Source organism: Chenopodium album, chromosome 2 (genome assembly GCF_948465745.1).
Source record: "Chenopodium album chromosome 2, dcCheAlbu1.1, whole genome shotgun sequence".
Classification (NCBI taxonomy): domain Eukaryota; kingdom Viridiplantae; phylum Streptophyta; class Magnoliopsida; order Caryophyllales; family Amaranthaceae; genus Chenopodium; species Chenopodium album.
Window position 1 is genome coordinate 18,692,170 of NC_137835.1, and position 26,603 is coordinate 18,718,772.

General features: G+C 35.2%; 2 long non-coding RNA genes across 2 annotated transcripts; both read right to left on the reverse strand.

Annotated features, from left to right (window-relative positions):
* Positions 1-16,903: 16,903 nt before the first annotated feature.
* On the reverse strand, positions 16,904-18,110 carry LOC145584044 (uncharacterized). Its single transcript, XR_014100326.1, has 2 exons — positions 17,448-18,110; positions 16,904-17,081 (listed from the first exon to the last, which is right to left on the reverse strand). It is a non-coding gene; the product is annotated as an uncharacterized LOC145584044 (long non-coding RNA).
* Positions 18,111-23,040: 4,930 nt separating this feature from the next.
* On the reverse strand, positions 23,041-24,511 carry LOC145584050 (uncharacterized). Its single transcript, XR_014100327.1, has 2 exons — positions 23,492-24,511; positions 23,041-23,197 (listed from the first exon to the last, which is right to left on the reverse strand). It is a non-coding gene; the product is annotated as an uncharacterized LOC145584050 (long non-coding RNA).
* Positions 24,512-26,603: the final 2,092 nt, after the last annotated feature.

Genomic DNA, 26,603 nt, shown 5'->3' on the forward strand with positions numbered 1-26,603 from the left:
GTTAGGAAGAATCTAGCTACAACCCCACAAGCAATTCATCGAGTGTGGGAAACTGAAAGCAGCGCTGCTAACTTCCTATAAGTTAGTTCTACTCTCTTGCACAAGTTTTCATAATATACACACACATACATGTATAGGCAAAAGTTACAAATCATTCATTAAAACCAAAAGATAATCGTTTTGCTAACCAAAAATTATTACAAACCAAAGAAAATTGTTCAAAAACTAAAACAGAAATTGTTCATGACTGAAAAGCAAGACTGAAATAGGCTAGGCTAAATTTAAGCTAGGTAGGCTAGGTTTGAGATAAGTTGGGCTAAGTCTGAAGAAGATCAAGAATCTTCTTGTTGTCTTCCTTTGTTTGATGTACATTTGCCTCCAGCTTGTCTTCAAGGCTCTTGATAGCCTTCTATAACTCCAGCCTTTGCAGCTTGAGACTGTTTTCAAGTCCCTGCATTGTCTTTTCCAGCTTCTGCATTTGCCATGTAATTGCCTTGAGCTGGTTTTTTGATCTCTCAGCTTTATCAGTAAGCTCAGCCACCTGTCCTACTACCACATTATCCTCATCATTATTAAGTTCCAAAGGTTTCTCCATACTTGTTTTAGGAGCAGAGCTTGATGACAACCTCCTATTCTTCCTTAAGGGTCTCTCTGGAACTTCTTTCCCTTTTCTCTTTCCACCAGCTGTCTTTTTCTCTTCCACTCTTCTTACCTTCCCATTCACTAGCTCTAGGCTTATTCCCAATAGTGTCTCACCATTTATAACATTCTCAGGTTTTCCCTCCAATCCACTATCGATACCTTTGAGTTTCACCCCTAATGACTCAAAGACAGTTGAAAGTACATCCCCATAGCCCACTTTGTTCTTTCCATGCACACAATGTGCTAGATGTTGGTACATCAATGAAGGAAAATTTATCATAATTTTCTTAGAAAGACAGAAAATGACAGCCATATCCATCAAGCATGCTTCACTCTTTTTCTGTGTTCTAGGCAATATTGTTTTTCTCACCAAATTAAACAGCAACTTATTCAAAGGACTTAGATCATTATTACTCATAATCTTCTTCACCCTTTTTCCTCCCAAAAATTCAACAATATCACCTCCTAGATAGTCACCTACCTTCACTGTCGTTTTTCCTTTAATGTACATCTCAAACCCTTAAGTAGAAACTTTCAGAATTGTTCCCAATTTTTCAACATCAAACTCAATTCTTTTTGTTAACTACACGTACTAGAAATTTTCTCTTGTTTTACTGAAAATTTACAACAACATTCAGTCATTGCAGCAACATATAATATATTTTTAGATGCAATATTCAACAAGTGCTCCTACCCTTGAAATTTAATTAAATCAAGAAATTCCAAAAACCTAGACTGCATGCACCAAGACAAATCGAATCTATGACCAACTACATACCTATCGGCATTTGCAGTAAGTTTCGATTGTTCATCTTCCTCTTCTTCCTCCTATTCCTTTGCTCTATTCTCTACCTTTTCTTTCTAAACCCCTTGAACAAAATCCTCAACTTCCTGAATATGATCCTCAAAAGTTCTTTCCTTTGCTTTCTTTTCCTTCCATTCTTTCAATTGTTGAAGCACATTTGAAGTTGAGATTTCCTCTTTTTTGCTCTTGCTCTCTGCTTCTTTTGAATTTAAGGGTGAGGGTTTAGGGTTTTCAGCGATTTTGGTCTTGTTGGGAGAGGAGTTGTAGTTCACCATTGCTAGAGGGGAAGTTTCTTCTTGGATGGATTTTTCGGAGTGATGGGAACTCTCTGATGAACTTAGTTCAGTGATAATGGCCATGGTTTTATAGGTGATGGTGGTTTTACGAGTTGTTGGTTTCTACTGAAGAGGTTAATTTGATTTGACAGTGGAGTGAAAAGGTGGGTGAAAGATTCCTTTTATAATAACTGAAGCGGTGTGAGGGAATTAAGGGGTTTTTACTGTTCAGTCATTTTACTTGAACAAGTTCAATTGATTTTTCCAAAAACAATTAAGCAGGATGTATTTTGTCAAAAATATTTTATTTTCAAATTCATTTAATTTCCAAAAGAAATTAATTTCCATAAAAACACGTAATTGGAACACGCTTTCTACACATATGCAATGTACATTATTAATTACACACGCAGTTAAGTAATTATGAACTATCCTCCAGTGATCAGCAACGGTGACACTTCAGCTGTGTTTAGCACACTATAATTGTGCTAAATGCTCTTTTTCTCTATTTACATCATTTTTGATTTTGCCATATATTGGAACCTCAGAAGCAATCAATTCAGTTTGATCATCCCAAGTTCCAGCCTCAATTTCTCAAATCTTTCTCTGTTCAAGGGTTTGGTTAGAATATCAGCAATTTGATTTTTAGTTTGACAAAACTCTAACTGTATATTCCCTTGCTCCACATTATCTTTTATAAAGTGATGCCTAATTTGGATGTATTTTACCTTATCGAGTGTTGAACTGGATCCTCATAAATACATCTAGCACTGGTATTATCACAGTAAATAGGAACACATTCAAAAATAATTCCAAAATCCCTTACCTGTTGCTTTATCCATAAAATTTGTGAGCAACATGCTGCTGCTACCACATACTCATCTTCAGTTGTAGATAATGAAACTGTCTTTTGCTTCTTAGAACCCCAAGAAACTAAACAAGGTCCTAAAAATATACCATACCTGAAGTACTTTTTCTACTCACCAAATCACCTGCATAGTCAGCATCAGTAAAGCCATTTAAATAAAATGAATCACTTATAGGATAGAGGAGACTCAATTCATCAGTTTCTTTCAAATATCAAAGGATTCTCTTTACTGCTATCAAGTGGGATTCCTTTGGATTTGCTTGGAACCTGGCACATAGACCTACACTGAAAGATATGTCAGGTCTACTAGCTCTTAAGTAAAGTAGATAGCAAATCATACCTCGATACATAGTTTTATCTATGCAAGTTCCAAATGGATCTTCATCCAATCTAGTTCCAATACCCATAGGAGTTCTGTTGGTTTTTGCATTGTCCAACTTGTATTTCTTGATTAGTTCCTTGATGTATTTTTGTTGTTGGATCATGATTCCTTCTTCACTTTGTTTGATTTTTAAACCGTGGAAGAAGTTTAATTCCCCCATCATACTCATTTCAAATTCTCCTATCATTAGGTCAGCAAAATACTTGCACAAAGACTCATTAGTTGCACCAAACAAAATATCATCAACATAAATCTGTACAACTAAGATATCAATTCCATTTGACTTTAAAAACAAAGTTTAATTAATTTTTTCTCGTTTAAAACCATTTTTCAAAAGGAACTTAGATAATCTTTCATACCATGCTCTAGGAGCTTGCTTTAACCCATAAAGGGCTTTTGTCAAGCTTATAGACATGGTTTGGGAACTCTGGATTTCAAAACCAGGAGGCTGTTCCACGTAGGATTCTTCTTCAAGAAAGCCATTTAGAAAATCACATTTAACATCCATTTGGTATAGCTAAATCCCATATAAGCAACAAAGGCAATAAGCAAGCGAATATCCTCTAAACTTGGATACTGGAGCAAATGTTTCTTCATAGTCAATCCCTTCATGTTGATTGAAACCTTGTACAACAAGTCGTGCCTTGTTTCTGACATTAATGCTATGTTCATCTAGCTTGTTCCTAAACACCCATTTTAACCTGATAGTTTTCTTCTTCTCATGTCTAGTATCTAGATGCCAAACTTCATTTCTTTCAAACTCATTTAGTTCAACTTGCATAGCATTAATCCACTCAGCATTAGTTAAAGCTTCAACATAGTTCTTAGGTTCCATTGAGGAGAGGAATGCATAGAATGCACAGAAGTTCCTAAGATGAGATTTAGTCTGAGTTCCTTTAGTGATATCGATCATGATTGCATCTACTGGATGTGATCTTTGATGTTTCCAGGGCTTTGGTGTAAAGTCCTTGATAGGATACAATCTTTCTTGATTGTTACTGTAGGGAATAATTTCAAGCCTTTAAAATCCCACTAGCTTGAACCCCACTGTGATCATACACTAAATTACGGTGGCGTCCAAAAGGGAAGAAGATAGAGCAAAAGAGTCGCCAACAAGTTTTTAGGAACTTGTAAACCGTTCACGAGGTGAAGGTTACACCCCTTAACGATCCAAGAGATCGTAAACTCCATAAGGTCTAGAACCAAATAAGGGTTCGGGGATGAAGGTACAAATCCAACCTAAAAGAGATTGAACCTGCCCTAATAATAGGCCTCTACTTTATTCTGATCGTATTCATGTGCGCTTTTTAATTAACATGCAATCAATAGGATTAACCCTAAACCTGTTTATCTATGTTGGTTGAATATAATGCACAAATAAACTATTATTGGCGATCACTTGAATTCATAATCATATTAACCCTAAACAAGATTATTAATTATCTTATTAAGCATGATTACAAGTACCAATTCCCTTTAAACATGCATCAAAGGTGTGATCAAGCAATAAAGAATAAATAATGTATCAAGCAACATAATCAATAATAATCATGAAGAATAATAATAATAATAATAATAATAATAATAATAATAATAATAATAATAATAATAATAATAATAATAATAATCATAAATAAAATAATCATCATCAAAATAATAATAAATTATAATAATTATAATCATAATCATGTTCATGTTAATATTAAAGCATAATAATTGCAAGATCCTAGACATGATACTAACAAGATTAATAACAAACCCTAGCATGTCACTAAGCAATAAAAATCAAATCTTTAATCCTAACATGAATAAATATTAGGAAGAGCATAGGAAGCATCGTACTTTTAATCATACTTAATATTAAAATTACCCTAGACATGATACTAGGAATCAAAATAACAATCTAAGCATCATAACATCAATAAATCAATTAAAGTACTTACTTTGATGCCTTGTACCTCTTTCTAATAACAAAATACACACGTTAGTAACTTCAAGGAAAATAATAATCAAAACAATTAAATTAAATAATTTAAATAGAGATTTGGGACCAAACCCTCAGAAATTAAACCTTTCACGCCTAGGGCGAAGGCAACTTCAAATATGGCTAGGTGTATCTAAGTCTTGCGAATGCGGAATTTTGTATAAAAAACAAGGTAAGAAAGAGATGAAAGAAAGAATGCTAAAGAATTAATGATTGTTGATGAAAGCTAATTAAAACTAATTGTTGATGAGAATTCATGAATGAAAACGAAGTTTTTGATACGATATTTATAGAGAAAATCAGCCAAAAAAAGATAATTTAACAAAACAGAGTCTGACGCTCAGGAAACAAGGTTGGCGCCAACCCTGGCTAGCTGTTGCAGCACCAGTGGCTAGCGCCAGGCGCCAATGGCTAGCGCCTGGCGCCAAGCCTGGTTCCAGGCGCCAAGGCCTGGGGTTGGACGCCAAACTGAATTTCAACGCGTTTTCGAAAATCTGATAAGTTTATCGTACTGGAAGATAAAATAATATAATTTCTTCGAAAATGCTATTTGATTTTGATTAAAACTCTGAAAAGTCAACAAAGTCAACTTATCAATGCTAATTGAATTAGGAATGAAAAGAACCTTCTAGATGATTCTAGAAGACTAAAACCATTCCTAATTGCATTAGGAATAATTAGGAATGATAAATCATATTAGGCCCTCCCCTAGATCATTGGGCCGTACATAAAGCTCAAACCGGGCCCAGTTTAGTAAATTGGCCATAACTTCCTCAATATTCATCGGAATCGGGCTTATAATATATCGTTGGAAAGGTCTTTGCAAGCCCCATCCAACTACACTACTATTGGACCCATATCATGGACCAACCAAACTGGATTGATTGTTTTCTTAAAATAAAGTTTTCAAAAACAGAGAGAAGAGAAAAGAATTAAAAACTTTCCGCAACACTAGACTTTCCACCCTTTCGTTTCATTCGATTATGATTCGACGCGAAAGGTACTCATCACCGGATTTGCTTTTGGGGAGACACAAATGGGTGTCTACAGAAGCCCCCACTTTGACTGAGTTTGGAGAAACGCAAGTTTCGAAAACAAAAGTCAAAGTATTGATAGGGACGGAGAATGATTCAGAACGTTCTGCGATCCTAAATCAGTCTTGTAACACCGATATCTGCAAAACTAGCGTTCGTTAAACAGGTAAAAGAGTTAAGAAATGCGTATCTTGCACCGTCGAGCACACGTCTCTGAAAGTAACCGATTTGTTTTGATGACCTCCTGCAAGCTAAAGAATGCCATCCCGCTTGAAAACCGCTACGCCTATAACTACTTCCAAATTAGAAGATTGCTTCACCTGAAACGATCCTCCTCCGCAATGATAATATTCCGCGTCCAAGGGAATACCATCGAAGATTGCTTCTCTTGAAACAATCTCCACCCGCATTGATAATATTCCGCGTCCAAGGGAATACTATCGAAGATTGCTTCTCTTGAAACAATCCTCAGTTGATTGTGAAAACTCTCCATAATCCAGGGAACGCCACCTTGCTGTTTCGATGTTCACTCGTCTCTGAACAAAGAGCTTCCTTTTGATATGTTCACGCGCCTCTGAACAAAAGAGCTTCTTTTTGATATGATCTTCTGAATGATGTGTCCACGTATCTCTGAACGAAGAGTTTAATAATAGGATGCCCACGCGTCTCTGAGCAAAATATCTTGAAAATAGGAAATGTCCACGCGTCTCTGAACAAAAGATCTTGAAAATAGGAAATGTCCACGCGTCTCTGAACAAAAGAGCTTGAAAATAGGAAATGTCCACGCGTCTCTAAACAAAAGAGCTTTGATGATATGCCCACGCGTCTCTGGAGCAAAAGAGCTTCTGATGGAAATGTTCACGCGTCTCTGAACAATAGAGCTTCGGTGCTTGAATGTTTGTTGCGATAATGTTCTGAAGAAAAATTTCTGAAGACCAACGTTTGTCGATCTCTAAAGCTCGCCTGAACTTTGCTTTCGCTAAAACCAGTATGTCGGTGTTTTCGTAACGAGCCATATCTTAGGCGCTTTAAGCTAAGCGAGACGATCTTTCATCAGGTCGACCCCTTATTGTGATTGTAATCAAACTGACTACTTAATCATGTCAAATTGCTTATAGAGGCTAATTGGCGCACCAAGAAACCCAAAATTGTTGTATGAAGTCGAAATCACCTTTCTGAGAGGCTTCGAGCTCTGTTGTTGTTGAGATATTTCTGGCGCCAAGAATTGATTCTGTCGCCGAACGCTGTGATAGGGTCTTCCCTATTCTGCTACACCTGTATTTATTTTTGACTATAGAACTTTGGCAATTTCTTTTTAATCATCTTAGGGTTGACCTAAGGCTTAGCATTGCTTGACTCGTTTACTTGACACGACTCAAGGTACAAACTTGACTCGATATGTTTGACTCGACTCGAAGTGTAATGACACATGTGTTAGACTCAAATCAAAGTGATATGACATGACATGACTCAATGTGTACATGACTCGTGTGTGCATTGTAATGTGATCGTGCGACTCGAAAATGCAAAAAACAAAAATTTTTCGTCAATTTTGTGGAGGGTACCGACTTTCTCCCAAAAAAGAAAGACGTGAAAAAGAAAATCAAAAGTTTGAAGATGCATGTTGAATGAGCTTAGTCAAATGTTGTTTGATACTATCTCTCAAGGTTCAAGGATTAATTCATCCTAGGCTATCTCAATGGTTGACTCAATGATGAAAGTATTTGGGTATCTTAGGCACGGAGGCTAAGCACTTCATACTTCGTGATGCAATGACAATTATGGGTGATGTTGATATGATAAGGTATGCTTCATCGTTGTGTTAAGATTTCATGACAAAGGGTTCCTAAAGGGAAGTATATTTGGTCATGTATCTGTGCAGTGTGTGGTAGTGACACTAAAGCTAGGCCACAAGAGCTAAGTGTGTGGAAAAACATATTGTTAGAAGAGCCAAATAATGGTGACTCTTAGGCTAGGTAAGCTAATGATGTAAGGACCAAGCCCCCAAGTCTAGCTCTAAGTGAAAAGGGATGAGCATTGGAGATTCCTTGATATGATCATGGTGCAAGTGTGTGAATGTGAATATGAATGCATGTTTATTACGGCCGCACCTCGATGTGAGGTTTCCTACGTATCCGTTAGGAATCAGGCCGAACGTAGCCCTAGCCGAACCTTGCACAAGTGTGTGTACCTCAAAAAGGTCTTTTAAGGGTTGTTACACGGTTAGGCTAAAGGTTATAGAAGAAGGGGATAAAGGCTCAAGACCCTAGACAAGCCCCCAAGGTGTGCAACCTTGCTTCTGAATCTTTGTATTTTCATGCTTGAGTTTCTACTGTTTTTTTTTTAGCTCTCTTTGCTTTAGCATTTATTTTTATTTTTATAAGTGTGAGCAATCTCGATCATGCAGTCTATCACTCACTTGGCATTCATGTTTCTCAGGCACGGTACCGACCACTTGATAAGAGACGCAATCTGAGACGTGTTCTTATCGAAGATATTTTCATATCAAACACATTGGAACACTTCCCCTTTTGTACACTTTTATTTATTTTTTTTTGCTTATTTTAATTTTCTGAATTCACTCATGCTTTTTAGAATTGCATAAGTTGCACACCATCCCATCCCAAGGTTAGGTAAATGTAGGTTGAAAAAAGAAAGGTCTATCGTTAGACGAGGCTCAAAGTGGTTTATGAAGAAAGGATTTGTAAATTAGAAAGGCGAATGGGGATATGATGTGGCTACAAGGGTTGCCTTAAATCATTGGTATACCTTGTGTTTAATTCGACATTGTTTTTTTTTTTTTTTTTTTTTTTTAATGCAATATAATGAAATGATCATAGGTAAGGAAATAAATGCTCATTTTATTAAAAAGGGAAAAGAAAAGAAAAACTACAAAAATAATCTAAAGGAAAAGAAAAGGTGCCTATGCTAGACTTATTGGGGAAAGGAAAAAATGAAAAAGAAATAGAAAAAGAGGTCATGAAATCTTGTCGTTGAAGCTCGCCTCTTGTCTTGTGTTGTTTCCTTTATCATCACTCGTTCTTCTTGTTAACTGGAGGTATGGGAAGCTTGTTATTATCAATCAAATGTTGGATAGCCTCCTTTAGCTTCCAACAGCTCTCAGTAGTATGACCCCTACCTTGGTGGTACCTGCAGTGTTCGTCTGGATTCCAACTAGGCAATCTTTTCTTAAGTGGGGGATCTTTAATAGGTCCTATGGGAGTAATGATTCCCTTGGCATGGAGTCGATCGAAAGCATCATCGTAGCTAATTCCGATAGGGGTAAATTCCCTTTTCGGTTGCTTTCGATTACTCATGGCTAGGATCTCACTAAGGTCGAAAGTACCAACACTATTATTGGAGTAGGTGTTTTCGGAAGAAGAAGGATAGTCGTTCTTCTTCCCTTTACAGCCACTGATACTATTGTTACTAATCTTCGCCTTTTTGTCGCGTGGAGGAACATGAAGGAGATTTGAATCAATGAGATCTTGAACACGGTCTTTAAGGGCGAGACATACTTCGGTGGTGTGACCACGACCTCTATGGTATCGACAATAAGAATTTGGATCCCAATTGGGAAACCGTTTTTCAGGTGGAGGGTTTTGACTGGGACCAATGGGGTGGATAAGACCTTGATCGTGAAGGTAGTCGAAAGCTTCATTGTAAGTCATTCTTATTGGCGTGTATTCTTCAATGGTCCGTTTTGCTTATGGCTTAGGAGCATTGAGTTCTTCATTAAACTCTTGGCGAGAATTTTGTTCAATGGCCATCACCCGATTTGCTAATCCTTCTACCACATTCAAAAGCATGGCAATGACGTCTTGCAGTTTTCGAATTTCCTCTTTTAGACTTGACGAGTCTTCCTTGGTATTATCTAAGAAAAGACTTTCATCCTCCTCAATTATGGCCACTTCATCGAGAGAGGTCATATAAGTCGTCTCGACCACGGGCTCTCCTACGGGTGTGATAAGAAGTGATGGATCAAAGGATGCTTGGTCATCTTCGATGGCTAGAATCTCGGAAGTTTCATTGTCATCGATCAGATCTTGAATAGATTCTTTGAGTTTCCAACACTCCTCGGTGTCGTGACCCTTTCCTTGGTGATATTTGCAATTCTTATTAGGATCCCACTTAGGTGGCCTGGCTTCTGGAACCGGGTCTTTGATGGGCCCTATGGGCATGACTAGTCCTTTGTGATGTAGCTTCTCGAAAGCCGTTTCATAACTTATACCAAGTGGAGTGAACACCCTTTTTGATCTTTGGATTCGTGGTTTAGAGGTGTTTGTAGCATGTACCTCATTAATAGGAGAGGAAGAAGAAGGATGGTCGCTCTTCTTTCCTCTCGCACTATTATCTTTCAGAAGGTCATCTTCAATGTCAATGCCTATATTATAGACAGCTTTGAAAGTATTCAAGTTGTGTTGGTAATTTAAGTTCTTTGAATACTTCCCTTGGAGATTTTTGATAAACATCCTCACAGATTCTTTTTCGGTAGGAGCCTTGACCATATTAGCAGAAGTTTCCCTCCATTTAGTGAAGAAAGAAGTGAACCCTTCGTTTTCTTTTTGTTTTAACATCTCAAGTTGTCTGTAGTCTATTTCGTCTTGGATGTTGCACTTATATCTTTCTATGAAAGCGTTTGTTATCGACTCCCAAGAAGAGGTTTTTTCTTTCTCGAGAGAAAAGAACCATTGTTGACAAACGGTCTCGAGAGATAGTGGGAACAAAGAGGGGAAAACCTTCTTATCGATACCCTTAATGCTCATTATAGTTTCAAAAGCTCTTAGATGAAAGTAAGGATTATCCGTTGCCTTGAATTTTGGGATGTCGTTGGCATTGAACTTCTGCGGAAGAAGATCTTTATCCACCGAGACCCCTTGTGATGTAAGTTCTTGAAACTTGTAGTCGCTAGACAACTTGCTTAAACTCTCTTGCATGAAACTTTCCCAAATTCCTTTTACCATTCTTTTATGATATACTCTATAAGCTTTACTGTTCGAGGCATATCCTAAGAATACTGCCTCATCATTGTGTTCATCAAACTTTCCCAAATTCCTTTTACCATTGTTATGAACAAAACATTTATAACCAAAAAATCTAAAGTAAGAAACATTAGGTTTTCTCCCTTTAATGAGTTCATAGGGAGTTTTGTTGGTGATGACTCTAATAGATACTCAATTAAGAGTGTAACATATTGTGTTTACTGCTTCTGCCCAAAAGTTCCTAGGCAGTCAACTTGAAATCAGCATAGTTCTAGCCATGTCTTCAAGACTTCTATTCTTACGTTCCACTACACCATTTTGCTGTTGAATTAATCAAATTTGGAGTTGTGATCTGTTCCATGTTCAGTATAAAATTAATCAAATTTGGAGTTTTCAAATTCTGTTCCATGATCCGATCTGAGATTTATAAATTGATTACCTGTTCTTCTCTGTTCTTTCTTTAGAAATGCAAGAAACTCATTAAAAGTTTCATCTTTACTCACAAGAAAGAATACCCAAGTATACCTTTAATAATCATCAACAATAACCCTTACATATTTCTTACCACTTTTGCTTTGGATTCTAATAGGACCATAGAAATCCATATGAATAAGTTCCAAAGGTCTTTTTTGTGCTTACCATCTTTTTTGACTTAAAGGAAATTCGAGTCTGTTTACCTCTAACACAAGCATCACACACTTTATCATATAGGAACTTAATGCAAGGAAGTCCTTCAAATAGCTCCTTGGATCTAAGCTTATCAAGCACGGTGAAACTCGCATGACCAAATCTCTTATGCCACAGTAGAGGATCATCCTCAATAACACTAAGACATGTTAAACTGCTGTTAGGAACCTCATTGAGATCCACAATATATGTGTTCTCTTTACGAGTTCCTTCTAGGATTATGTTCCCAGTGTCATTGGATGATTTTACATTTATTAGAAGTAAAGCTAACAGAGTTACCTTTGTCACAAAATTGTGAAATACTTAACAAGTTATGTTTGAGAGCCTCGACCAAAAAATCCACTATCGGGTCTAAAACTTTGGATTGTGTGTTGTTCAATGGATATATCTTCCAAGTCTAATTAATACTCCTTTTATTTTCCTACCAAAAACACACAACATAATATTAAGTATTACTTATTATAAAATAGTTATAAAATAAAATACTAACATAAAATAAGAACTATAAATATTAAATGGACTAAATTCATAAAATAAATAATAGAAAACGATTATAAGACTAATATTAGGGACTAAAAATATGGTATATTATGCACTTATCAATATACTTATAATAGCTGAGGAACCGTTAAAATATGCCTGAGAAACCGCCTCACAACGGGTCTCTATCTCAGGGGTCTGTTTGATAAAGAGACCCGTTCATTAGAGGGGTCTGTTTTTAAGGACAAAGAGACCCGTGGTAAGTGAAAGTAGGTCTGTTATATATGTTTTGAAATAAATATTTTAGAATAAAAACAGACCTGTTATTTGAGGTAGGGGTCTGTTTGGTGGGTATCTAACAAACCTACTATGTCAGATAACAGCTCTCTTTATTCTCCAACTTAAAAAAAAAAAATAAAAATTTTGCTTTTTATTTGGTGTGGGCGGGTTTGCATTTGAATTTTGACAATTTTGTTTATTTGCAATATAAAAACTGGCGGATAAATCAATGAAGTAAACTGTAATTTTAAGTTTATGACCACAAAAATAACAATGGATTAAAATAAAATTGATGTGATACTAATGAATCACATTTATATAGGATTTATAGGCACGTTTATGCTAAGTTTATAGTTGCTTTTTAGGTCTTTTAGTCTCTTTTTAGGTTGTAAATACATAAGTTGTTTGTTTTGTACTCTATTACGCTCCGTTTGTGTTTTTCTTAATGTTTCAGGTGATTTGATAGACATTTGGACGATTTCGTAGTGTTTGGAGTTGATTCAGATGATATTTGGATTGAAGTCGATTAATTGAGTTTATAAATCAAATATCCCACATTCGTGGATGTTGATTTCGAGATTTATATGCATGAGGAATGAATATAGCATCCACAAGGGTTGTTATGCACTTTTCGGAATTGAATTTGAGTTAGAAACAAAGTTAAACGATGTTTTACAAAGTGGCAAAACAGACCTTTGGTCACTCTTTTGATCATAACTTGAGTTCTACAGATTGGATTGAAGCGATTCAAAATGCGTTGGAAACTAGACTTGAAGAGATTTCTAATGATATGTCGCACGTCTCAAGAAGATTCCTAAAACAGAAGTTATAGACGTTTGAATCTAAGCAATGCAGTCAGCCACCCGCGGGATGTTGCTGCGCCCTTGTCCCGCGACCACTCGACACAAGCCGTAGCTACTGCCAGCCCGCGGCCACCAGCCTGCGCCTGCAGGTTCTGGCGAGCCAAAGCAGCCCATGAGGTGCTCGTGTTGTCGACTTTGCTTGCGGTTTTTTATGCCACATCATCTTTTATCATCCAATAATAATTCAACCTATGTAATCTTTATTTTCTTAATTATTTTCTTAATTTATTTTTAGATTAGTTTTAGGATAATATAAATACTCAAGGGGTTTTATTTTTCCCTTATGCCTTTTTATACTTTTTATTTTACGTTCGTTGTAGTTTAATTCTCTAGCCCTAGTTTTCTCATGGGCAACTCCATGGATTCTCCATGGATTGTTCTTGAGTTTATTAATTTTATTCATTGAGGTAATTTTATTTCTTTATTTTTAATTATGCTTTCTTTATTAGATTTAGCTTTAATTATTTATTTCATGTTTGAGTAGTTAAATTTCTAGGGTTTGGGAATCCATGTTTATACTTTAATTCTTGATTGATATTATTTATGATTTGATTATTGATATCTCTAATTGATAGTGTTTTCTTATTAATCTTGCAACCTGATCAATTATTTGATTAATTCTTGTTAATAAGAGTTTGAATCGAAAAATCTTACTTTTAGAGGCTTACCTACAATTAGCAATTCTGATTATGTTAGCGACCGAACTGCATATATTGAATTGAGAGCGTTAAGACCCGCCCGTAGGCTTAGAAATTGCTCTAGATAATTAATTGATTGAATTTTTATTGGTATTTTGGTAGATTTAGAAGTATAAACTTGGTGAACCATAACCCTAGGTCGTTTTTATTAATTGTTTTATTCCTATTTTAATTTAGATTAATTTCTTATCCCAATTTCGTGACTTGTTTAGTTTCTCCATACCTTAGAAGTTAGATTTATTAGCCATTTCTCCGTGGATTCGACCCTACTTACCCTACTACATTGTTAGTTGGTTTTGTTAGGAATTTATTTTTGACAGGTGTACGACAACCTATCAAATTTTGGCGTCGTTGCCGGGGAGACGACTTAATTTTATTTAGCTTCTTATTTGGTGAGACTAATCTGTATATATATATATATTTTTTTTTTCTTTTTTCCTACTAATTCTTGTGTTTGTAGGTTTTTCTTTCTCATTTGTGGATTTATTTTAATGGCTAATTTTTATTTTCCACAATTTGAGAATGAGGTGTTTTGGAGATATTATTATAGGCTTGGTGACTTTGTTGGTCCTAATCATGGAATTGAAGAATGGGATATGTGCTTAGTGATTTATGAGGGTCTAAATGAAGAAACTAGGTTTATTGTTGAGTCTATATTATGTAGTGGAGGATCTTTTGATTGGGTTTTCATTGAGTGGTTAGCTAGAGATATATATGAGTGGGAAATGACATTGTATGCTAAACCAACTCTAGAAAATTTCTTTTCCTTCACTAATTTGACCAATACTCCATCCCCTTGCTATTGTCCCTATTGCAATTCATATGATCATGATGCTTCTTCTTGTTCTTACAATAACTCTTTCATGCATGTTCCGAATCCCTCTCCCAAGTATGAAGTGCATTCGATTGTAAAATCTAGTGCCTTACCATACATTTATGATGATGATGAAGGGTGGATTAAGAATGAAAATTTTCAAGAGAGCGTTTATGAATTAATAGATGTTCAAGATGAGAACAAAGTGGATATGCTAGATATTTTTGAGGATGATGAACCGTTATATAATGAATTTGCGGTTGAGGAACCATTACTTATGAAAATTCAAGCTACAGACTCTTGTGCAGACATGCTTATAGAAGAGGGTTCGATTAATAATGGTAAATTCATGGATGTTGAGCCAACCCTACCTTCCCTTTATGTCCCATGTGTAGAGAGTCTTAAACTTGTGAATTCATCCTCTATGCTTTATTGCTCTAACTTTCTCAAAATATCTCCATTGCATGATAGTGGCAAAGTGGACCTTGATGTTCATTTAAAGAGGTTTATATTGCCCAAAGAGCAAGTAGAGAGAAGTTGTAAATTCTTCCCCTTTTCTTCATAATTTTGATTTTTCTTCCTCTTATTTTTCTTCTCATTTCTCATTTTATTATTTTAATCCCTTATTTGTGAATATTTGTGTGCTTGTAGTCAAGCCATATGTGGTACTCAATGATATGTTTGCAGGGGCATATGATAAGTTACTCAATGCATTGGATTCTTCCGATTAACGAATTCAGTAGGGTCGTGCGGGACCTTAAAAATCAGCGCTAATTGGAAGGCAACCCAATTTTCTTTTTGTTTTTTTTTTCTACTTCCTATTTTTTTTCTTTTTTATTTCGTTATTTAAATAATAATGCTAATGTGTGTTCTAGTGATGACGTCTTTTTCTAGGTATAAACATAGCTAAGTTCCTTGGCTACGTCTGCTACCCAACTACAACTACCAATTGTGGTGGAGGTGTCTATACCTTTGACGCTCCCTTCGCTTACCCGCCCCTTTGTGAGTTGTGGCTCTCCCTTATTTATGCTCTAGTTCCTCTTTGTTCACAATGAGGACAATGTGATGTTTAGCTTGGGGGAGGATGATTGTCATCATCGCTTTGAGCATGTTAGTTGTGTTTTAGCTTAATTTTTATTGCTTTGTAGGTGTTGTAGGGTTTGTACCATTTATTTGGAGTGGGAGTTTACATACAACGAAAAATAATGTATTGCTTTATTAGTTTTTTTTAGTTGTTTAGATAGTGCATACTTGTGTCTATTTTTCATATTTTTGACTTCGAGCCATGTGCGGATTTGGTTTGACTCTCTTGAGCTTCTTTTGATCTTAGTTATAATTCTAAAATTCAGTCGGTCTGTGCTATACATTGCTAACTACTTGACATTATGTGAAACAATTGACTGGTTTGTGGAAAGATCGGTTGTCCCATATCAAGTATAGCTAGCCAATTCTCTTGTTAGGTCACCTTACTTTGTGTTTGTGTGGTTGATGCAATTTGTTATTTCAATGACTTAATTTGGCTTGAGATTTATTAGTAATTTGATTATGATTCACGCATGCCGCACATGATAAAGGCCATGTTCTATAGGTAACCTTCAGATGATATTTAGATACATTTGTTCCTTTTGCTCACCCATGTTGTTGCCTTGTCTATTTATTGATATATAGCTACATTACAAGCCACTTTAGCCCCATTCACTACTACAAAAATTGGCAAAGAGACCCGTTAAAATTTGCCTAACAGACCGCTTCATAACCGGTCTCTATCTCAGGGGTCTCTTTGATAAAGAGACCCATTCATTAGAGATGGTCTGTTTATAAGGTCAAAAAGACCCGTTGTGTTTGATAACAGGTTTGTTACGTTAGTTATAAAATAAATAATTTAGAAGAAAAAGGGACCTGTTATTTAAGTTATGGGGTCTGTTTAGTGTTATCAAACCGACCTATCATTTCACATACCGGGTCTTTTTGTTCTCTGGTTTTTTTTTTAAAAAATTATTTTTGCTTTATTTTATGTGGTTTGGCAGCTTTGCATTTAAATTTTGAAAATTTTGTTTTCATGTTAATAAAAATGGTGGAAAAATAAAAAATTGTAAGTTACACTCTACCATTGAAAATAACAATGGGTTAAATTAAAATTGATGTGATACAAATAATCATCCGACATACAATTACAACGAAAAAAATTATTTTAAGTTACTGGAATTTAATTACAATTGTAATTACATCAATAAGGCTTGAGTACTCCATTTTCTTTCTCCTTTATTTGAGAATTCAGTCACGTAAACCTGACAAAACAAATTAAAACAAAATAAATAATCATTATATGAATTCTACTAGAAAACTTATTTAAGAACACATATAATAAAAAAAAAGAAAAATTAATACAACCACATGTTATTGAATTGAAACAAATCACAACATCACAAGCGACTACTACAATTAATAGCACAGAAAATTGCTATCCTTCGTATTCAACAATAACATTCAGTTATCCCTCAAAAAAAGAATAAATAAATAAAAAGCATAACATTTGGTGAATAAATTTGTTAATAAAAGTATAAAATACAATCAAAAGTTCAATAACAACTCAATTAATATATAAATATCTAGACAAATTCTGAAATTAAAAAATAAATTTTTAGATAGATTACCTCAATTTGGATCTGAAGTTAGATCATTAATCAGACAACAATTATTCATAATTCCAGATCTATTAGACTATTATCATAGGAGGTTCATTATCTCTCTGCCGTTGAAGAATTGAAGTAGGAGCAATGCAAAGGGTAGGATACCATGACGATCTCCATCGACTTGAAGCAACCGAAATACATTGTGTGTCGTCTTTTATCCACCTGTAGTACCAATTTCTTCCTTTTTCTACTCTAATTTGCCTTCATTGTTGTTCTCTTTCTTCTTAATTGCTTGAAAATTAATTCTATAACAACGTGGGCTGATGAATTGGATCTATATCATACATTAAAGTTGAAGGTAAATTAAGGAGCAGAATGCAGAAAAAATCAAAAGTTTCGGATTAATTTTAATGTGTGATATAGATTCAATTTAATGGTATTAGATTTTGTTTGATTTTTCTTCGGCCAAACACTTGATTAAAGGAGAATTTCATAAAAAAAATTGAGGATGAGGGTTTTACTTTGGGGTTGGAATTAGTGACGGCTCATTCATAAATAAGAGAGGATGAGGGTTTTGATTTGGGATTGGGGATAGGCGGAGGTTTTAAAGAGAGAAGATGAATGCAATAATCGTTGCTGCAGTCAAGATTAAAGGTAAAAGATCCGTTAATTTAGACAACGGGTCTCTTATTACTCTCATTTTGCTCCCACCATTTAACATGTAGGACCTAATGTAATAGAGAAACCCGTTAGGTTTGATAACGGGTCTCTTATCTCTTCTTTTTTTTTCTTGCACCAAAATTCATACACATAAGAGACCCGTTATTATTATTATTGGATCTGTTATATCAAATAGACCCGTTAGTTAAATAACGGGTCTTTAATTAAGGGTATCTTTTCCAAGTTTTGTAGTAGTGATTGGTTACTATTCCCAAGTCTAGCTAGCTTGGGGAGCTTATTGATGTGATGTCGTTGTTTGAGTGTCAAGCTTTAATTTATGAAAAATATGGTGGAATATATTTTGGAAAAAAAAAGTTGTTTCTATAGTTGAGAAGTGTTACTTGGAAAAAGAAAGAAGGAAAAAAAAAGAATAAAAAGAAAATAAAAATAAAAATCTTGTTTATGTGTACTTCATTGAAAAAGCCAAAGAATTGAAAGAAAAAGGCAAAGAAAAAGGAAAAAGAAAGAAAAAAATTATTCATGACGATGTATAGTTGATTTCAATCTTGGTTTTTTATTATGTTTGGAGAAAGTTGATGATGTCAATTGGAGTTAGATCATTATTTGATCGCGTTTATGTTTTTGCTCCCCAAGTTGGCTTTTTACTCACATTTTCCTAAATATTATCCTACCCCTTTACCTTAGCCCCATTACAAGCTTGTAAAGTCCTTTTGATCGACATATGTGTTTTGTGACTGAGTGAACGTTATCTCTTGCTATCGTCAAGTTACCCTTTGTTGCATCAAATATTTATATACTACAAGGTGTGCGGCGAAGACTAGCTTGATTGGGAAATTGTTTGTGGCCATGTTTGGTTTCAATTGTGGATCATGATGTTGTGTGGTTCTATTTGTATCCAAGCTAGATTTTGGTCTTAATAACTTTGGTTTGATTGTTAGCTTGAGATTCGAATCGGTCTTATTCTGGTTGCCTGAAAGTCTTATTTGTCTTGTTATCCATCTTGAGTCTAGTGTTGCTTGGGGACAAGCAATGGTTTAGCTTGGGGGAATTTATTGAAACACATTTATATAGGATTTATAGGCACGTTTATGCTAAGTTTATAGTTGCTTTTTAGGTCTTTTAGTCTCTTTTTAGGTTGTAAATACATAAGTTGTTTGTTTTGTACTCTATTACGCCCCGTTTGTGTTTTTCTTAATGTTTCAGGTGGTTTGATAGACATTTGGACGCTTTCGTAGTGTTTGGAGTTGATTCAGGTGATATTTGGATTGAAGTCGATTAATTGAGTTTATAAATCAAATATCCCACATTCGTGGATGTTGATTTTGAGATTTATATGCATGAGGAATGAATATAGCATCCACAAGGGTTGTTATGCACTTTTCGGAATTGAATTTGAGTTAGAAACAAAGTTAAACGATGTTTACAAAGTGGCAAAACAGACCTTTGGTCACTCTTTTGATCATAACTTAAGTTCTACAGATTGGATTGAAGCGATTCAAATTGCGTTGGAAGCTAGACTTGAAGAGCTTTCTAATGATATGTTGCACGCTTCAAGAAGATTCCTATAACCGAAGTTATAGACGTTTGAATCTAAGCAATGCAGTCAGCCACCCGCGGGATGTTGCTGCGCCCTTGTCCCGCGACCACTCGACACAAGCCGTAGCTACTGCCAGCCCGCGGCCACCAGCCTGCGCCCGCAGGTTCTGGCGAGCCAAAGCAGCCCATGAGGTGCTCGTGTTGTCGACTTTGCTTGCGGTTTTTTATGCCACATCATCTTTTATCATCCAATAATAATTCAACCTGTGTAATCTTTATTTTCTTTATTTATTTTTAGATTAGTTTTAGGATAATATAAATATTCAAGGGGTTTTATTTTGGGAGGTGTTAAATACCGCCAACAAAAATTATCAAAACCGCCAACTTTTTAAGCAAAATGTAATTATTTCCCTTACTAAAATACTAAACCCAAACCCATCTTTCTCCTCTTTCTTTTTTCTCTCTCATCAACAACCCTCAAGATCCCCAAAAACAGCCACCACCACCACCACCACCATAGAGACAACCGACGTACCAGTCAGCGGCGTTCAAGAGGTGGTGGCGCGTACATGGGTGACGGTGGTTGACGGTGGGGATATGGCTGGTAATCAGGGAAGGAGGTAAATTTGCCAATTAGTTTTTTGTTTTGAATTTAAGTTTTTTTTTTTTTTTTTTTTTTTTTTTTTTTTTTTTTTTTTTAAATTCCGGTGGCTGGTAACAGGCGCTTAAAACCGGTTGACCGCCACCGGTAACCGACGGTCAAAACTGATTGACCGTGCTGGTCAATCAGTTTGACCGCCGGTTATCGGTGGCGGCCAACCGGTTTTGAGCGTCGTTAGCCAGCAACTTTTTTTTTTTTTTAAAAAAAAAAAACTTATTTTTTTTATTCAAAACTTATTCTAATTAATTGTTAATATTATTACAAAATAATTATAATTAATTTTATTACTATTTGACAGGATAAAGTCGTATCCCCTAATAAAAAATAATTACCTAAATCACTAACTAAGGTAGATAGGGAAGTAGGGTCGAACTCCACAGGGAAACAGGTCTTTTTAATTCTAATTAATTTATATACTCTAAATTATCTAAGTAATCAAATATTTTTAAGTGTGAAGTCTATACTACGAAGAATAAGTTTAGGGAGAAAATAATCAATAATAAGGAAACCTAGGGTCACAGGTTCACCAATAATTAATATTCCGAGATAGAACGAAGTAATTAACAATTAACAATGCACAAATAACATGATTAACAGGCTCTCGCAATTTATTAATCAACATAGATCTAACAGGCTCTCGCAATTTATTAGACCTAAGTTCCTATTAAAAATAGCCTTTAATATTAAATCAACATCTGCTCGATTCATCAATTCAATATTGCTAAACAATTCACAATCAAATTACATCTGCTCGATTCATAATCTAATTGCAAAGAATTAAAACAATTCAATAGGAAATTATCATGCAATATCAACAATCAATAATAACAAACTATCCCTTCATATTAATTATGGATCCCCATAAACCCTAGAATTAAACTACTCACTAATCATCATAACTAAACCAATCAAATAAATAAATAAGAACATAATCAAGAAAACAATTAAAATAGCTGAAATTAAAAAGGGAGAAATTGTACCAAAATAAATCTGGAATTAATGGAGGAATTAAGAACAAGAGTTTAGAGAGAATTTAAGAGAGAGAAAAATACTAAGTAGAGAGAGAAAGTCTAAGAGAAGAGGGTTTGTAATTATTCCGTACAAAAACGTATATAAACTTCTCCTAAAACAAGAATTAAACTAAACTTAATCAGACTCTAGGAAAAACACGCGCCCGATCGGGCGAAGGGCCGCCCGATCGGGCCCGCCTTTTTTACTATGCTTCTTCTGATATGCCGCGCCCGATCGAGCCTATGCTCACCCGATCGGGCGCGCCTTTCCTTGATGGCACTAACGCACGCATCCGCCCGATCGGGCCCGTGTTTCTTCTTCAAGGCTTGGACTTCGATTGGGCTAGATTTCTCGGCCCAATCCATATTTCCTCTCGGGTCCCGAATACATGGTCCAAATGCCTCGTGATCCAAATTACCGAGCCCTTAGTCACCGGCTCTCACCGATCTTGGGCTCCAAAAGTGGTTGTGTCCTTCTAGCTTCCGTAGTCGATCCAATAAGGCCCGGGAAAATGCTCCAAGAGTGCAATTTCCTGTAAAATACAACTAAAACTACGAAAACACTAGAACACACAAATTAGTAATAAAAGTGGCCCGAAAGAGCCAAAAACACTACTAATAATGACCACGGGACGGGGGTAAAACACTATATAAAATAGACATATCACTATTGTTGTAGATAATTATATTGATTAACTGTTATTATTCTTGGCAATCTGGTGTAGATGGTGGTGGTTGACGCGGTGGTTGTGGGTCTGTAGTGGTCGACATGGTGGCGTGGGTGGTACCGGTGGTGTGATTGGTGATGATTGATGTGGTTGCTTTAGAAGTGGTGGATGAAAAACATGGAATGAAGTTAAGAGAAAGAATATGGGGAATATTTTAGTAAGTGCAATGTTGTCCCTTTACTTGAAATGTTGGCGGTTTGATAAATTTTGTTGGCGGTATTTAGCAATTCACTTTATTTTTCCCTTATGCCTTTTTATACTTTTTATTTTACGTTCGTTGTAGTTTTTTCTCTAGCCCTAGTTTTCTCATGGGCAACTCCATGGATTCTCCATGGATTGTTCTTGAGTTTATTAATTTTATTCATTGAGGTAATTTTATTTCTTTATTTTAATTATGCTTTCTTTATTAGATTTAGCTTTAATTATTTATTTCATGTTTGAGTAGTTAAATTTCTAGGGTTTGGGAATCCATGTTTATACTTTAATTCTTGATTGATATTATTTATGATTTGATTATTGATATCTCTAATTGATAGTGTTTTCTTATTAATCTTGCAACCTGATCAATTGTTTGATTAATTCTTGTTAATAAGAGTTTGAATCGAAAGATCTTACTTTTAGAGGCTTACCTACAATTAGCGATTCTGATTATGTTAGCGACCGAACTGCATATGTTGAATTGAGAGCGTTAAGACCCGACCGTAGGCTTAGCAATTGCTCTAGATAATTAATTGATTGAATTGTTATTGGTATTTTGGTAGATTTAGAAGTATAAACTTGGTGAACCATAACCCTAGGTCTTTTTATTAATTGTTTTATTACTATTTTAATTTAGACTAATTTCTTATCCCAATTTCGTGACTTGTTTAGTTTCTCCCTACCTTAGAAGTTAGATTTAATAGCCATCTCTCCGTGGATTCGACCCTACTTACCCTACTACATTGTTAATTGGTTTTATTAGGAATTTATTTTTGATAGGTGTACGACAATCTATCAGATACAAAAAAATATCCAACATAATATGCAACAAAAAAAAATGAATTTACAGAAATTTACAATTATAATTACATTAATAAAGACTTGAATACTCCATTTTCCAACTCCATTTTCCATCTCCTTTTGATTGAGCATTTCTTGTGACGAAATCACGCAAATCTAACAAAAAAAATAAGACAAATTGCTCTTAATGAAATTATATGAAAGCTATAGTAGTACTCGCATAATTTTATTAGTAATCCGACAGAAAAATAAAAAAGGTAATTAATTATGTGACATTTAGCCATTAAGATAACGTACCCTACAACCAAAACTCTATTAAACTTATAAACAATATAATTACCCAGATAAGCATAATAAGACAATGTAGAAGAACACAATGTTTAACCCACAAATCAGACATACCTAGAAACTATTTTCCAAAGCTTTCAGCCCAAAACAGATTAGAGTTACCTTCGAAAGCCAAAACAATGTCGTCCTCAACAATCTCAGGAAGAACCCACTTTTCCTTCGACCAAACACCAGACCCATAAGGCCAATTCGTCTTCCCAACTCGCGAATTGAAAAAGGGATTTCCAGTAACGTCCAACAATCCGCCGGAGCGAGAGTGGGAAACGATCTCATCAAGGGAGTAGGACTCGGTGGAGTCAAGTGGCACATTGAAAAAAAAAATTAATAATGAAAACAGTCTGAAAAATAGAGTACCAAAAAATAGATAGAGGATGAAAATAATCAACTAATTAACAACATACTACATAGAAACCAATTACTAGTGATAATTGAAGAAAAAAAACAAATGAAATTAGAGTTAGATGAGTAAAAAATAAAATAAAATAAATATAGGTAGTATAAATCTTACCCAACAGTTATTCGATATACGGTGAATGACATTAAGCAAAAATTTATAGAATTTAAGATTATGAGAGTAATCAGGCACTCTAAAGACTAGCAAATTCATCAACAAAAAAAATCAATCATTTTCATCCAATAATAACTCACTTTTACCAAATCAAATACAATTGCCGGAAAAAAAACCACTAATATTGAAATTCAGTAATATTCCACCCACATAAATCACAACTTGTATATATATGGAGAAATTAACATTGGAATTTCATCAAAAGATTCTTTGATTCACAACAAAAATTCAGAAATTAAGAACGAAAATCATAACAAAACTCAAAGTATTCCTTGAGAAATAAATTAAAATGGACAAACTCTGATTTTCTATGAGAAAGTGACGGCGAGAAGGATACCTCACACCACCACACCACCAGCCAGAAGCCGCGGAACGCTGGACCAAAAGGAGGAATGAGAAACCGAGAAAGGGAAGGACCCAGAAGAGAGAGAAATAAAGCGGATCTGGGATTGTAATGGAGAACCCATTGTTGTAGATAGAGAGAGCTTTTATCACTTTCAGAATAGGAAAGCGGCGTGAAGAGGATGAATTGTGATGAAACTTGAAATGGGGAATATGAAGAGAAAGAATAGGGTTTTTTTTATCAATCCTTTAAGTGGTGGGCCCTTACACATATAAGAGACCTGTTAAGTCAATTACGGGTCTCTTATTTTTTTTCCCTCCATCTTTTGGTGGGCCCTTTGATACATAATAGACCCATTATCTCTAATATCAGATCTATTATATTAAAGAGAGCCGTTAAATTAATCAACGGGTCTTTTATTATAGGTTCCTTTAACCATTTTTGTAGTAGTGAGGAGAGATTAATTACAAGGAGAAACTTGAAGAAGGGTACTCCACCTAACGTCCACATATCTTTAATGGTAAACTTTATATATACTGGAAAAATAAGATGGAGATCTTCATCAAGGCTGAAAATTACCAGGTATGGCGTGTAATTGAATCTGGTGATTTTGAGGCAACCGCAACCAATGAGAAAAACGAGGTAGTTCCAAAACTTATTTCTGATTATGATAAGGAAGACTATCAGAAACTTGAGTTGAACGCTTAAGCTATTAAATATTTGCACTATGGACTTGGATCCCATGAACATAATCGTATCATGGGATGTAAGTCAGCTAAACAGATTTGGGATCTACTAGAGGTTACTCATGAAGAAACTAATGAGGTAAAACGTTAGGATCACTTAAATTCTTCTTATTTAAAAAGACTAACGAACATGAATTTGATTAATTTTTCAATAGATGACAAACTTGAAAAATGCCAAATTTGTGTTGAGACCAAACATACTAAGAAACCATTTAAGCAAGCGGTCTCAAGAAATACAAAATTACTTGAACTGATTCATTTGTACTTAGCGGATTTTTAAAACTGCACTTGTAGGGGTGCAGAAAATTTATTACAGTACTTTTGTTGATGACTTTTCTCGTTATACCGAACTTTATTTGTTTAAAACAAAAGATGAAGCCGAAAGTGCATTTCTAAAGTACGAAGTTGAAAATCAATTGGATCTAAAGATCAAAAGAGTTAGAACCGATTGCCTGTTTTCTTAAAATAGGTTTTCAAAAACAGAGAGAAAGAAAAGAATAAAAACTATCCGCAACACTAGACTTTACACACTTTCACTTCATTCGATTATGATTCGATGTGAATTGTACTCATCACTGGGTTTGATTTTGGGAGACACAAATGGGTATCTACAACAATTGTAATCGTTGGATCGTCCCCTAAGGTTACACACCACTCTCACACTAAGGCACTTTAGAGTAAGCTATAGGTGGAGTCAAAGGTAAACCTATGCCCAAAGAACAAAAATGTGTTTAGCTTGTATTTGATATAATTTTTCAAGTGTATAAAATCAGAAAATCAGCCTTTAATATATAATGGTGAATAGAGAAAGATGAACGATCAATGAAGGATATTTTCAAAGGTGAAATAAAATCAGAATTATCATGGTGATTTAATCACCATAATAAACATCTTAAATGGGGGGTTACAAGAATCAAATGAGAAATGAAGAAAGAGAATCTAAGGAAAGCCGTTTAAAGTCCAACGGACTAACACGCGCCCGGTCGGTCGGAGCTTGCCTGGTCGAGCGAGCATCCAGCCAAAAGCTGGGTTGCTCTTGCACCTAGTCGGGCGAATTGTCAGCTCTTTTCCAATGTCCTCTCGCGCATCCAGCCAAAAACTGGGTTGCTTTTGCACCCGGCCTCTACGACAATTTTCACGCCAAGTCGGGCACCTGTACCTGACTTCTTTGAATTTTTTTTCTTTATTCCAACAATTAATAATTTCTAGTTATTGCACAATCATGCATGGAGCAAGTTGAATTTTCCTCTACTTCACCTAAATCTGAGGAGCAACAATTTTATTTATGACCGAGTAATCGAATTAAAGCACTTTCTAAGTAAGCTCAAATGTTGAACATTGAGGTTGCACATGATACAATATTATAGCATAATTTTACTTGGTTTTTTACTTGTTTTTAACAAGGCATATGATAATGAGCCACTCTAAATCCAGTTTGTGTATTTTTCGCAATCATGTCCCAAAGGTTGCACATAACAAGGATTACCAATAGCTCAAGACGTAGCCAAAATAATGAATAAAACTAAGCAGCAAAAGCAAAGAGACAGAGTAGGATGG